Source organism: Amblyomma mixtum, chromosome 4 (assembly GCF_055824585.1).
Source record: "Amblyomma mixtum isolate Tamu chromosome 4, ASM5582458v1, whole genome shotgun sequence".
Taxonomy (NCBI): domain Eukaryota; kingdom Metazoa; phylum Arthropoda; class Arachnida; order Ixodida; family Ixodidae; genus Amblyomma; species Amblyomma mixtum.
In genome coordinates, this window is record NC_143015.1 from 99,685,270 (window position 1) to 99,697,428 (window position 12,159).

Below are 12,159 nucleotides of genomic sequence, written 5' to 3' on the forward strand. Positions count from 1 at the left end.
ATGTTCTTCACAGTGTCAAGAAATAGCGAACGGGTTTCTACCTAAATCTTATCTCCAACCTTCACATGTCACAAATGCCACCACGCTGCGGCGGCTTATGCCCGTCAAGGAGTTGGATACTAGGCCAAGCAAAACAACCGAATAGTCACATCGAGAAAAAGAAAAGGGTCATACAGAATATCGGGATTTCAGCCGTTCACACGCTGAAGGACTTGCTCTAGGTCATCGTAAAGCTTTAGAGCTTCCTTCCAATCGAACCATTCGGGTTCGGTAGCAACGGCAATCTTGCGATGGGCTTTCCTGAACAGTTCATCGCAATCAACGCCTGCAGGCATGTCACAAAGCAGCACTGCGTCCCAGTAGTACAACACCAGAATAGGCACGTCCGCCATGGTGGCTACGAGGATGGCAGGCGAGTCGATAGCAGTGTTTCTGGGATGGGCAATGAGCGCCACAGACTGCTGAGCGCGGATCTCGTCCTTCAGGGCGCGCTGGAAAGCTATTGTCGACACTAAGGCAACCGACCGGCCTTGCACACATTCTAGGACAGCCTTAGCCTTGGCCTCAACGAGCAACCTCTTGCATTGCGATAAGAAATCTCGCAGTTCTGCCGGCGGCCTGCCTGCGACTATATCCGTGGCTTGGCGGCGCGCGGCCACCATGCCACACTCTCGTAACGTTGAATTGACTGCCTCGAGTTTGCTCTGGTCGAGCCAGGGAAACTTGCCTGCGTCCAGAGAGGAGTGACGCAGAGGAACGAGGCGGACTTCGATGGCGACATCCTTTGCGTAAGGCCTCGCAGACGTCCCGAGGCAGCAAACGAGGTTCAGCGGCGTCCGCAGGCTTTTGAGTTCCGATTCAAGAGCGTCGATGCCGCTGACGTCCAGGTTCTCCACTATCGCTAGAAGCCTTGTTGTAGAGGACGCTTTTCGCTGCCGACTCTCTTGAAACGAGGCAATGATCTTGCTATATGGATGACTCGGGTCCAGATAGTGATAGAAGTCCCGGAGAATTACGAGGGGAATGTCGCTCGTCCACGGGATTCCCTCATCCAGGCAAGTTGCGAAGAGGTCAGGTTTCATTAGGTACACGCCGTCTAAGCTCTCTACGGAGCACGACGTGGAGTGCAAGACGTGAACATTGACTGGTAGCAAAGCGTCGAGGGAGGTGACAAAATCTTCGTCCTCGAATATACGTTCGCCGAGGATGACGGCACGCTGCGATCTTTCTGCATTGATGACTGTGAGGAAGAGCTGACGCTGCAGTTGAACCGTTACCAGTGCCACCACGCAGTCTTCGACGCATACACAGTCGAGGATCTTCTCTTCCCGCCCGCTTAGCTTGTACCTATTGTCGTCATTTAACGTAGGCTCGCACTGCACTCGTCTCAGAGAGTTTAAGCGCCTTGAAAACTCATTGTGATTCCGCTGCTCACGCGTCTCGTCCATGCTTACAGGTAGTGATCCCGTTCCCTTACTTCGCCTTGAAGCACGTGAAAAGTACGCAGTTTGAGACTTGTTGGCTGGGGATGTGGCCGAAACGATCCTGGCATCGAACGCGCATTCGACGGCTTTACGAGGCAGCGCAGACGATAATAAGAATGCGTCGAGATCTTTCTGTCGGTTTTTGTTGGTAAAAGTAAACGAAGATCATGTTACTATCGATTTGATAATGAGAGGACCTATGGGGAAGCATTTATGAAAACGCGTTGTTGGTGTCGTGGGTGTGCTTGCAATGGAAATCTTTTTACGTTTAACGTCTCTCACAACTCATGACTAGCCTTGATAGAGTGAACTGTCATGATGAACTGCAGGGTTTGACCATAATGGTTTCATGGCGAGCCCTTTAGGCGGGAGTATGCTGTCTGTGAACAAAGAAATAATAGTTTTAAAGGAACATGCACAGGTATCCTGTACATCTTCTGTAATCTCTACAGGAAGTCTCTACTGCATAACTAATCTGCGCGTATGTTCTGCATCTCATCTATAGCAACGCCTGGATTACACTCAACGGTAGTCATTCCTGTGTGACCATTCTGCAGAGCGAAATCTATTGGTGGCGCGACGTAACGGTACTATGTGGCGCGGTGATACTATGCGGTGGTTCTTGACCGCCATGAAATCGGCGACTGGCACGTGCATTTCGGTGCGGTCAACCATCGTGCCGATATTCATCGCATATGGGTCGTTCTATGTAAATGAAATGGCACAGCGAGAAGTAGTAAAGAGACAAAGCTACCTTATCGTTGTTTTCTTTTTCACCTTTCCTCCTTTTCTAGCATGTGTCAGCACGGGGCGATTACACCAGCAGCAGTTCTGCAGGGCCGAACTCAGAAAACTTTCGCCAGAATTAAAAACAAAAAAAGCGATACCAGTGTTTTTCACGACACGTGGCATAGCACCGAAGAAGGCTGTGAGGACGGACACGACGAATTCGAGAACCCTTCACCTTTATTCGAGAACCCGTTTAGCAGGAAGCTAGTTGGAGGCCTCGTACAGTTCCTTCTGCCGTGAGTATGTACATGCTTTACGAGACTACTTTTGCGCGGTGTCCGCTAGAGCCTTAATTAGGGGGTTATGAATGTGCGGGCCCTGTTGCGTTACTTCACAAGCCGCACAAGTGTTACGCCCTTACAAGGAAATAGTAAAAAGATGTTAATGGCTGCCGCACTAGTCGCTCTAGGTATGGCTAAAAACTGCCAGCTGCCATTGCTTTGAGGCAAAGGGTCACCCGGTTCATAGACCGTGTTTGAACCAGCGCGTCTCGTGCTGAGTGTCATTGCTGCCGGTCTTCTTCAGACTGCCTGGCCCGTCGTGTACTCCAGAAGAGGGCTGATGTGGGCTGGTTGGTACGTGCTGACGAGGAACAAAGGGAACGAGACATACGCTTGAGCGCTGTTCAGCGGCTGAGCAGCGGCTGAGCAGCGGCTGAACTCACACGTTTGCCATAGACCTCGCGTGCTTCTTGTTCAGACTGTACCTGTTTTCCTTCGTTTGTTCGGTTCGCCTTGAAAACTCAGCAACCTGTTCGGCCTCTGGCTGTTCCTCGGTGCGTGCAGTATGCCGCGCACCCCGCACCTTATTTCTTCGGTCTTTCCGCAGCAGTTTGTAGGCTCCCCTAGTCACTACGCTTTTCGAATGCGTTCTGCGCGTCATCTTAACTGCCCTCTGCGCTCAATTTTCGGGTCTTGTCCGCAGGTGAGCACACTTGTCTGGAGCGCTCGGATGGTGCTTCGAGCAGGAAATTAGCCGAAATGTTAGTGCAGGTGCTGATAGTCAGTGATGATACCAGCGCTCGTGCGCAGCCGAATAGAAATGCCGACCCTGCAGGGATAAGCGGATTGCCCCTAGCAAAGAAGTTGCGCATTTATTTGCTCCGCAGCACAACGCTCAAGTACTCTAGGCAAGCTTGCTCACCTCTGCACTACATACAGCGCGCACGCAAACTTTCATGATTAACAACTGAGCAACGCCAAGGTGCGGCCTCGAAGCAGGGTTGGCAGCTCAGCACAAGGAGTTCCTAACGTCTCTGGTCCCCTGTGTTTCCGTGCTGGCTGTCCTCCGTTGCCGTCGTTCCTTCGGCTACTTTTAAGTGATGGTTGTGTGTTATGCCTTTCCTAAACTATGCGCACAGTTGGAAGAGCGCAGGACGCGAAATTCGGAGGTCGTGAGTTCGGATCCCACCGGTGGGATGAGGTTGTTTTTTTTCTGCTTTTATTATGTCCCATTGTTAAATAACTACAAAAAGACATTCCATATGCTCCTTGGTTCCGGTGGCTCCTTGATGTCGTAACGAGCACCGCTTAACATTTCCTTGTCTTCTAAACTACGTGCGCCATTTTGCGTTGCAAATCACGAGGAGCCTTGTTTACGTGCACAGCTAGCAGCACTGTTAAAGGGAACACGGGAGCCTGTGTATGTGAGGGCCGATCAGTCTTTTGGCTTTTTTAAACATTGGAGGCTGCCATGTCGTGCTTTCGTACCACTTGCTTTAGAAAACCAGTTGGCTGCTATGCTTGCAAAAATGGTACTTGGATGAGCTTTCCGCTTTTGAAATTGCAGCACGCCCCGCCGCAAGCTGGGCAGGGCGTGCATTCAATACTTACAGGAGCCGGAGGCGCGCTTTTGGACAGGATCGCTACGGACTCGCTGTTTTCCTTTTGTAATACTTTACATGTATATCGCGCTCAATATGACTTGCGACGCCGGGAAGCGTGGCCGGAGCGCTTACCGGAAGCATGGTGGGGCCAGCAAGCGGTGCTGTTGCAAATAGAAGGGAAAGGGTTTTGCTGTTGCCACAGTGAACCTTTTCCCCTCTGTCGTCTAGCCTTGAAAGGAGCATAGCGTTATCGCATCGCCAACGCAAGGCGCATGTCGCAACTGATCTCACATTGTGGAGGACAGACGACGCGGGGGATGCGGCTGACTGGTGGAACAGCAGAATACTTTCTACTTTGTTTTCAGGCATGCCGCGTGTTGGCACCACCGTGCGTCCGGAAAGCGCTGCGGCCACACGCTCGTGCGCTGCAAGTCATAATAGGCAGTTTTAGCTGAGCGTTTTTACGGCCAGCGGGCCGGAACGGGCGAGCGGATACGCCAGCGGAGACGTGCGCGAGAAAAGAGTTTTAGCCGTGCGGATCGCCCGTCTTCTCGAGCGGGGTAGAGTCGAATTGCTCGGCTGCTCCACCTATAGGTCAAAAATCGAGTTACAGTGAAAATAATGTCAATTAAGCCAGCTAATAATACGCTGAAACTATTTAGTAAAGGTAGATTCTGTATATTTAGTTATTTATTGGGTAAATGTTGCGTTTTATATGTACAAAAGAGGCTGCCATCTTGAATACCCATACACGCCCGCACTCTCGCGCGCTGCCTATCGCTCCGCTGGAGAGGGCTTCCCAGCGGGCGTAAGCTTCGCTCCGAAAAAACGCTGAGCGGCCCAGCGACGTGCGCATGCGCAGTGGCATCTACGCTCGCCTGCTCCTCTCCGCTGGACGCAAAAACGCTCAGCTAAAACTGCCTAATGAGCGCGAAAGTACAGTGCAAACGAAAGGAAGATTGCCACAAGTGATAGACGGCGAGGCACGAGAAAATCGTGATACATTGAGGGCGAGGCTAGCTGGGCCGTTTCCACTTTTATTTCTTTGGATTTGGGGGCGAGGGGGGGGGGGGGGTTGATCAGAGGTTGGGGTCACGATAGGTATCGTTTGAAGGGCATTTTTTTCTGCTGCACTCGTTTAACTTCCTGTCAAGTCACTCGTGAGGTAGCGTTTTATTGATGTTGAAATGCGCAGATGTACGCGGTGATAGAAATGCCAGGAAATCTTTAGGCTGGCGTCGACCAGTGCTTTTGGGTCTTCTCACCATTCCACGATGGCGAATCGCTCATTAAGAAAACAGACAGCGCTTTTTGCGACAAGTGGGCAGTATGTGAACTTGTGGGCACATTCAAGCGTGGTCGACGAGGAATATGCAAAGCAGAGTGATACAATGCGCGCTAGTGATCGGCTGTTGTCTGCATCCCCGTGCTACGGTAATATGAATGCCTGGAAGTCCCGTTGAATATTTGCTTGCGCGACAGAAGCGCGTCGGGCCACCCTTTCTCCTTGCTACCGGTGGCTCGCTTGTCGCAACGTCTTTTCTTATTCTGCATTGGGTTTCAGCGGCGCCAAACCGTGGAAGGTATCTTGAAGCAGTCTCGGAAATGAACGGTAGGAAACTCATCGCGAAGATGGGCATCGTATTCTGGTTTATTAGGGTTTAACGTCCCGAAGCAACTCAGGCTATGAGGGACGCCGTAGTGAAGGGCTCCGGAAATTTCAACCACCTGGGGTTCTGGGAAGTCCGTAGGAACGGTACTCTCACTTGGCTTAATTCGAGCCGAGGATGATGGTGCATAGCATGGTGAACGTGCATAGCATGGTGAACGTGCATAGCATGGTGAACGTGCATAGCATGGTGAACGTGCATAGCATGGTGAACGTGCATAGCATGGTGAACGTGCATAGCATGGTGAACGTGCATAGCACGCGTGCTAAAGGGCGTGCGATCCATAGTTACCCTTTATGGAAATGGTCTGTAGACAGTCTATAGACTTCTTATAGACTCTATTGCCTTCATGCAGATATTTTTTGTCTATTCATAGTCTATAGACAGCAATCTATTAGAGTGTATGGCCATAAATCTACAGATTGTCTATAGCATTGCCTATAGACTGTTCTCAAGACTTTATAGACAGAAGTCTATAGACAGTCTACAAAAATTTGTGTAAGGGACACCAACATGAGAAGCCGCGCCGTGTTCAATGATCAGACCAAAACGCGAAAAAAACCCTTCTATGCTTCTGGACAAGGTGAGAGAAGTATCGCTGATGCAACATATGACCTAAGCACAAAGAGTTCACCCATGTTCACTTGATACTTGACAACGCATCTGTGTGAAGTCGTTATCTAACATGGCGGAGATCTACACGAGCAACAGTAGCGAAGCGCATATGTGATTCCTCTTTTTTTTTGGACTGCAGGTCATTCGAACACACACCGTCATTAGTGAACAATCTGGTGTGGAAGTATTCAAACATGTTCCAAATGAAACGTGTGTTTTTTGAGAAACATTCCACCTGCATCCACGGCATGACTTGAAAACACTTGAGCTGCTGTTTCGCTACGCCATGACGAACGCTTACTTATCGCAGGTCAGATTACTAGCAAGAGAGACCCAAGTAAGGACCCGCTGTCTTCCAACCCAACGGCTACACTGCATGCATGCCGAATTTGTTTGGCATGCGCTGGCGGCTTCATGGCTCCCTTCACAGGTGGAGTGGTTGACTGCACACTACCCTGCACCGGCACCAAATACCGAGCTTGCCAGATCATTCATCACCTGTCTGCGTGGAACCAAGCACTACTCCAGGGCCTCTATGAACTCCGCGAACGACCACGAACTCGTCCCGAATTAATGTTAGCGAGCATAGATCCGTGCGCCACAGTTTACGATCTTGAAAAGTTGCTGAGAGTGGCCACGCTCCTTTCCTTCCTTATCAAGAAACATCACTGCCTGACAGCGGTTGACGTCGTCATTGGCAGACTCGGGGTGTACGACGCCCTCCTCTGCGACGCCCTCCGCGACAACGAGCACATCCGTAGTGTCACCCTTGTGGATTTCACGCACAACCGCGATGCATTCGAGTCTTTTTTCCCGGTGATCTCGTCGTTGAAGAATTTGACGCACTTTCAATACACAACCGATGCAGAGTTCCGCAGGGCACATCTGAGAGCTCTGGAGTCAACTCTGGAGAAAACGAATACGTTGGAGTCGTTGCATATTCCCGGACTCTGGAATTACGACATGGACCCAACGGACCTCCTGACTGCGATTACTGGGTATGCCTCTTTGAGAGAGCTTACACTAAACTACACGTTTCTGGAGACGCCTTCCGAAGACTTTGAGGCATTTTCAGAGTACCTCAAGACTAGCGGCTCCTTGACGACTCTGAGCCTCGACGGTGATTGCGACTTTCGTTGCTCCTGCGGCAAGGCGGTGTTACGGGCGCTATGCGGTAACGAAAGCATCCTCAAACTGAAACTGGACGGAGTTTTCTTCGATAATGAGGCGCTCGACCTCATCGCCAGTTTGCTCGCAAATAACACCGTGCTTCGCAGCTTCTACATTCATCCTGCTTACAAGTGCGTCATCGAAGGGGGTGGTCATTGTGATAGCTGGCTCCCCAGTCTGACAAGAAATGACACTATCGAAGAAATGACGGTGCCGTTTCAGATCTGGAGGCTACCGCAGTGGCTGCAGTTCTTCGAATTGTTATCGACGAAGCAGAACCTCAAAAGGATCAGCATAGCTTGGGTCGATATGTCGGTGAGGGACTTGAACGAATTCTGCGTGGCAATCTGTCAAAGTGGAGCAGAAGGGAGAGTTACCTTCACTCCTGCATTCGATCTTTCCCTCTACGGTAACAACTTCAGCCTGATTCATTGCAAGAGCTTCGTCGACATCCAGGCTGATTGTGGAGACAGTGCCCCACAACTTAAGAAACTTACAGCCGAGGTCTCTGCTGTAAGTCACGTGACGTCATTAACCCTGAGCATCTCCCTACATCCGACTGAGAGGGATCCGTTGTCTCCCATCGCCAGCCTAATCGGAGCAACAACCACGCTTAAGACGCTGCGTCTTTTTGTGACTGCAACCGTTAAGCCTGCGGACTACAAAAACGTACGCTGGAAAGCCACCATCGAGTCGCTCTCAAGAAACCAGAGCATCTCAAAGCTGCGCATAAACTCGCATATCGTGGAGGCGAAAGACATCGAATATCTGGCCGATGTTGTCAGATGCAGTGATAGCATCAGGAGGCTCGGTGTGATTGTTGAAGAGCGGATGTCGGACCTCTTCACGAAGCACTTGTCCACAGGCATTGCCAGCAACTACGCCCTGGTCAGCGTGAAGTTTCTCAATTATTCGGACCCAAACGCGTACGCCGTCCGGGACACGACGCGACGCAACTCCAGTCTGGTGGCACGGGCTTCTCAATTCCAGATGGGAGCTCATCTCGAAAGGTGAGTATGGCTGCTTCAAAGAACGCACACCCGGCGGCCATATCTTTAATTGGCGTGAATTTTGCGTCCCTAATTGCCCCTAGTAAAAATCTTCCCTCGGCTAAACTCCTCGCATATCCACGCTGTAATTTGACGTGTGTGGTTGCACTTGGTGGTCCATTTTGTTGCGAAAGCAACTCTACTGGAGCCCAGCTATCCCAGCAAAATTTCCAAAATTTGTTGGGCCACAGCGCCGAGGCTAACGACGTTTTCGAAATTCTAAGAACAAATAGGAGTAATATTTTGCGGTGGGCTACTCGCCTCTCAATAATTAAGGAGCCAAACGGTAATAGTTACGAATAACTATTCAGTAGTAGTTAAACAGCCTGACAGTTAGCACGTGTTACTGAATGCTGATGTACTACACAGCTGACATTGCTATGTCGAAAAAAAAGCGTTCTTCTAAATGAAAAAACCTAATTTTAAGAACTGTAAATTCTTAGGTGAAACACGTTGTATGCCGACAGGGAATTTTTTTTCTGGCAGAGAAGGAACGAACCACGTCCAGTGTCCGCTCAAATTTTCTACTGATAAGTGGTAATGTTACAGCAACTTTTTTTTCTCGTGGCAATGAGACGTTTTTTTTTCTTTCTAGTTGGATAAAGAATATGTTTAGTGCGGCAAATGTGACAACGCTGGAAGGTTGAAATGCCGGCATGTCTTTCAACTGAACTTCTTAACGTGCACGAGTGTAAGGGACCTACGAAATACAGGGCGCATCGTGTTCCCCTTTTGTTGTTTGTTTCGCTGCAGTGGACTGTTATTGATCTCCCAATGTTACAAGAACTTTGAAATAGTGGTGCGCAGTCAAGTACAGTCATCTCCCTTTTCGTGCGTTGTGTTTTGTTTTTAACATTTTCCCCTGATAAGTTTGGATGCTTGCTGGACACGGTCTCCGCGTCGCTCATTCATGTCGACAGAGGTAATACGTAGATGAAGTTAAAAGCAACGCAAACCAATGTATACGTACTACCCTTTGTGGCTCACAATAATTCGTGCTCGCATGCATCACGACTGTACGTTCCAAGATTGAAGGAGAGGGCTGAGTCGGGCTGGTTGGTTCATGTTAAATAGTACGACGAAACAGCGCTGACGAACGGGACGGAAGAAGAGGCAGACTCATGCGCGGAGAGACTCATGCGCGGAGAGTCTCATGCGCAGACATTCATGCGCAGGCAGACTCATGCGCATGTGTCTCTCTACTTCCGTCCCGTCGGTCAGCGCTGTTTCGTCGTACCAAGATTACTGATTAAGTGTAGATTAACATGCATGGGGCACACAAGTATCCCCTCTTTAGGAGACGAGGAAAATGTTTAATCAGTGATGCGCCATTATTATTTTATATCGCTTAGTACGATACCTTCGATTCGTATACATCTACGGCTACCGCAGCGGTGGCTTAGTGATTTGAGCATCCGCCTCGCATGCTGAAAGTGTTGGGTTCGATCTTCATGCGCTGTCAGCTACCCAGAGGTGATACAATCGGTACAAGCATTGCCTTGGCCTGGTGCTCTGCTTCTTTAGGGTGAAGTGGTTGGTAAATGGGTCGCTGACCCCATCTCGAGTAGACGGAAACACCTTGTGTCATGACGCTCGTTGGACACGGATGCTGTGCGGCTCAAAATTTCAGCTTCATTATTTGTACTTATGCATAAGCAACGGCTGGTAGTGCTTTCGTTCGTCGAATGATTACCTTTGACGCGATAGCGTTAGAGGCCGCATTACCCCGGAAATCCGGCGTAGGCGTTGTCGTCGTGGCGTTGTCGGCATGTCGGTGTTGTGAGCGAAAAATCACGAGCCTGGCTCTGGCAGGTGGTGCCCTGAGAGCAACCCAGGAGATGGGTGGGCCACCTAAGTCACGTGACCTTGAGGCGTCATCAAAACCAGCCCACCTGATAGTGAGCCAACTGCTCACCCTGAAATGTACCAGTCAAAATATTGATTGGTCGCTCGGGAGGAGCAAGCTGGGCCTCATAAGGCCCCCCGGAGGGAGCACTTGCCATCGCTCTACAGTGGCGCATCCCTTAACCGCTGCACCATGGCGCAAGGAGGGGTACGAGTACTACTAGGAATCTATAGATGTAAAGTTAAAAATGAGTTCATGTCAATATGGGAATTAACCCATTACACTATCACGTGATACCCTTAGGTATAGCTTGAGTGTCCGCTTCAATTTTTGTTTGCGCTATAATCTCATTGAAAAAGTACAACGTAAGTGGCTGGGCGAGTTGGTTCCGATATTCCTTGACTACAGCGCAACGCACGGGACACGAGGAAGGACACAGTCAGCTGTGTTGTGTCTCTGCCTGTGTCCTTCCTCGTGTCCCGTTCGTTGCGCTGTAGTCATGGGCTCATCGAAAAACAAATAGGAAACCAGTAATTGGCCCCTCTGAAAAGCTAAATCGCGTCACTTTAGAGACGGGATTTGATAGCCACGACCTGAATTTTTTACGACGCGTAGGTGTTTGCTAAATAAAGTTTCCTCCTGTAGTCTCCTCCCTTTAATCTATCCCCTTTCGTTGTTTCCTGCAGCTATAAATTATGGGGCACTCTGCGCCGCGGCGCACTTGCTTTCTCCTGTTTCTCTTCTTTTTCCTTCTCTTCCGCCTTCGTTTCCATTCGATCAGGTTCTCGGTGCGCCCACTGCAAGGGGGAATGCCAATATGAAGCAGATGCAGTGCGAGCGTAGCAAAAGTTTTGTTTTTTAAATCTTTTTTTTTTATCCGCCTCAAGAAAAAAGGCACTGTCTTATTTCGTCTGCATCGACTCTGGCAGGAAAAAACGTGATACGAAATCGTCACATGGTGTTACGTGACAAGCCTTCAGGAAAGGTCATTTAGAGAATCTCATTTCCTCGCAAGCGCACACCACAACTCAGTCTCTTGTCTCGTCACAAACCATCTGCTGTGTCCGCAGGATAACTGCCGGTGCCATGGAACGCGTCTTCAGACATCGTGCCCTGCTGGAAGAGTTCGCCGAAGTGGAATGCATCTCCGCGGAGAAGGCCGCAGCTGGGCTAAGAGCTGCACTCTGCGCATTCGACGACATGCACTCCTTCATGGTTATGGCGGGCGTCGTTCGCGAGAGCGTCGTGTGCCACGCCCGCCAAGACACGCGTGCGCAGCTCGATGACCTGAACGAGCCTTGCTGGTGGGCGCTCCGGCGCTACCTGTTTTTGGACTACGTGGTCACGAGTGAGTGAGTGAAATACTTCATTGTCCGACAGAAGAAGACGACCTCATCCTGCCCTCCGGCTCTCCCTCTCAGTCGAGAGATGAGGGCCAGGAGGGATTGGGGTGGACAGGGTCGCCGTTTCAGATGGTGCTGGTGGTGGTGGTGGTAAAACTTTATTGCCCACAGTAGGACTCGTGAAGGACACTCGGCTAGGCGCCAGGTGCACAGGGCAGCTGCCACGTCGGCACAGAGAGCCCGAAGATCTCCGCCGCTGCGCGGGCCTCCTGGACAGCCGAAGCTGGTCGTGTAGTGAAGCACTTTTTAGCACTTTTTCCCAATGTTACTTGTTCTTGGAGTAGGAGTCACTCGATGCACAACCGCAC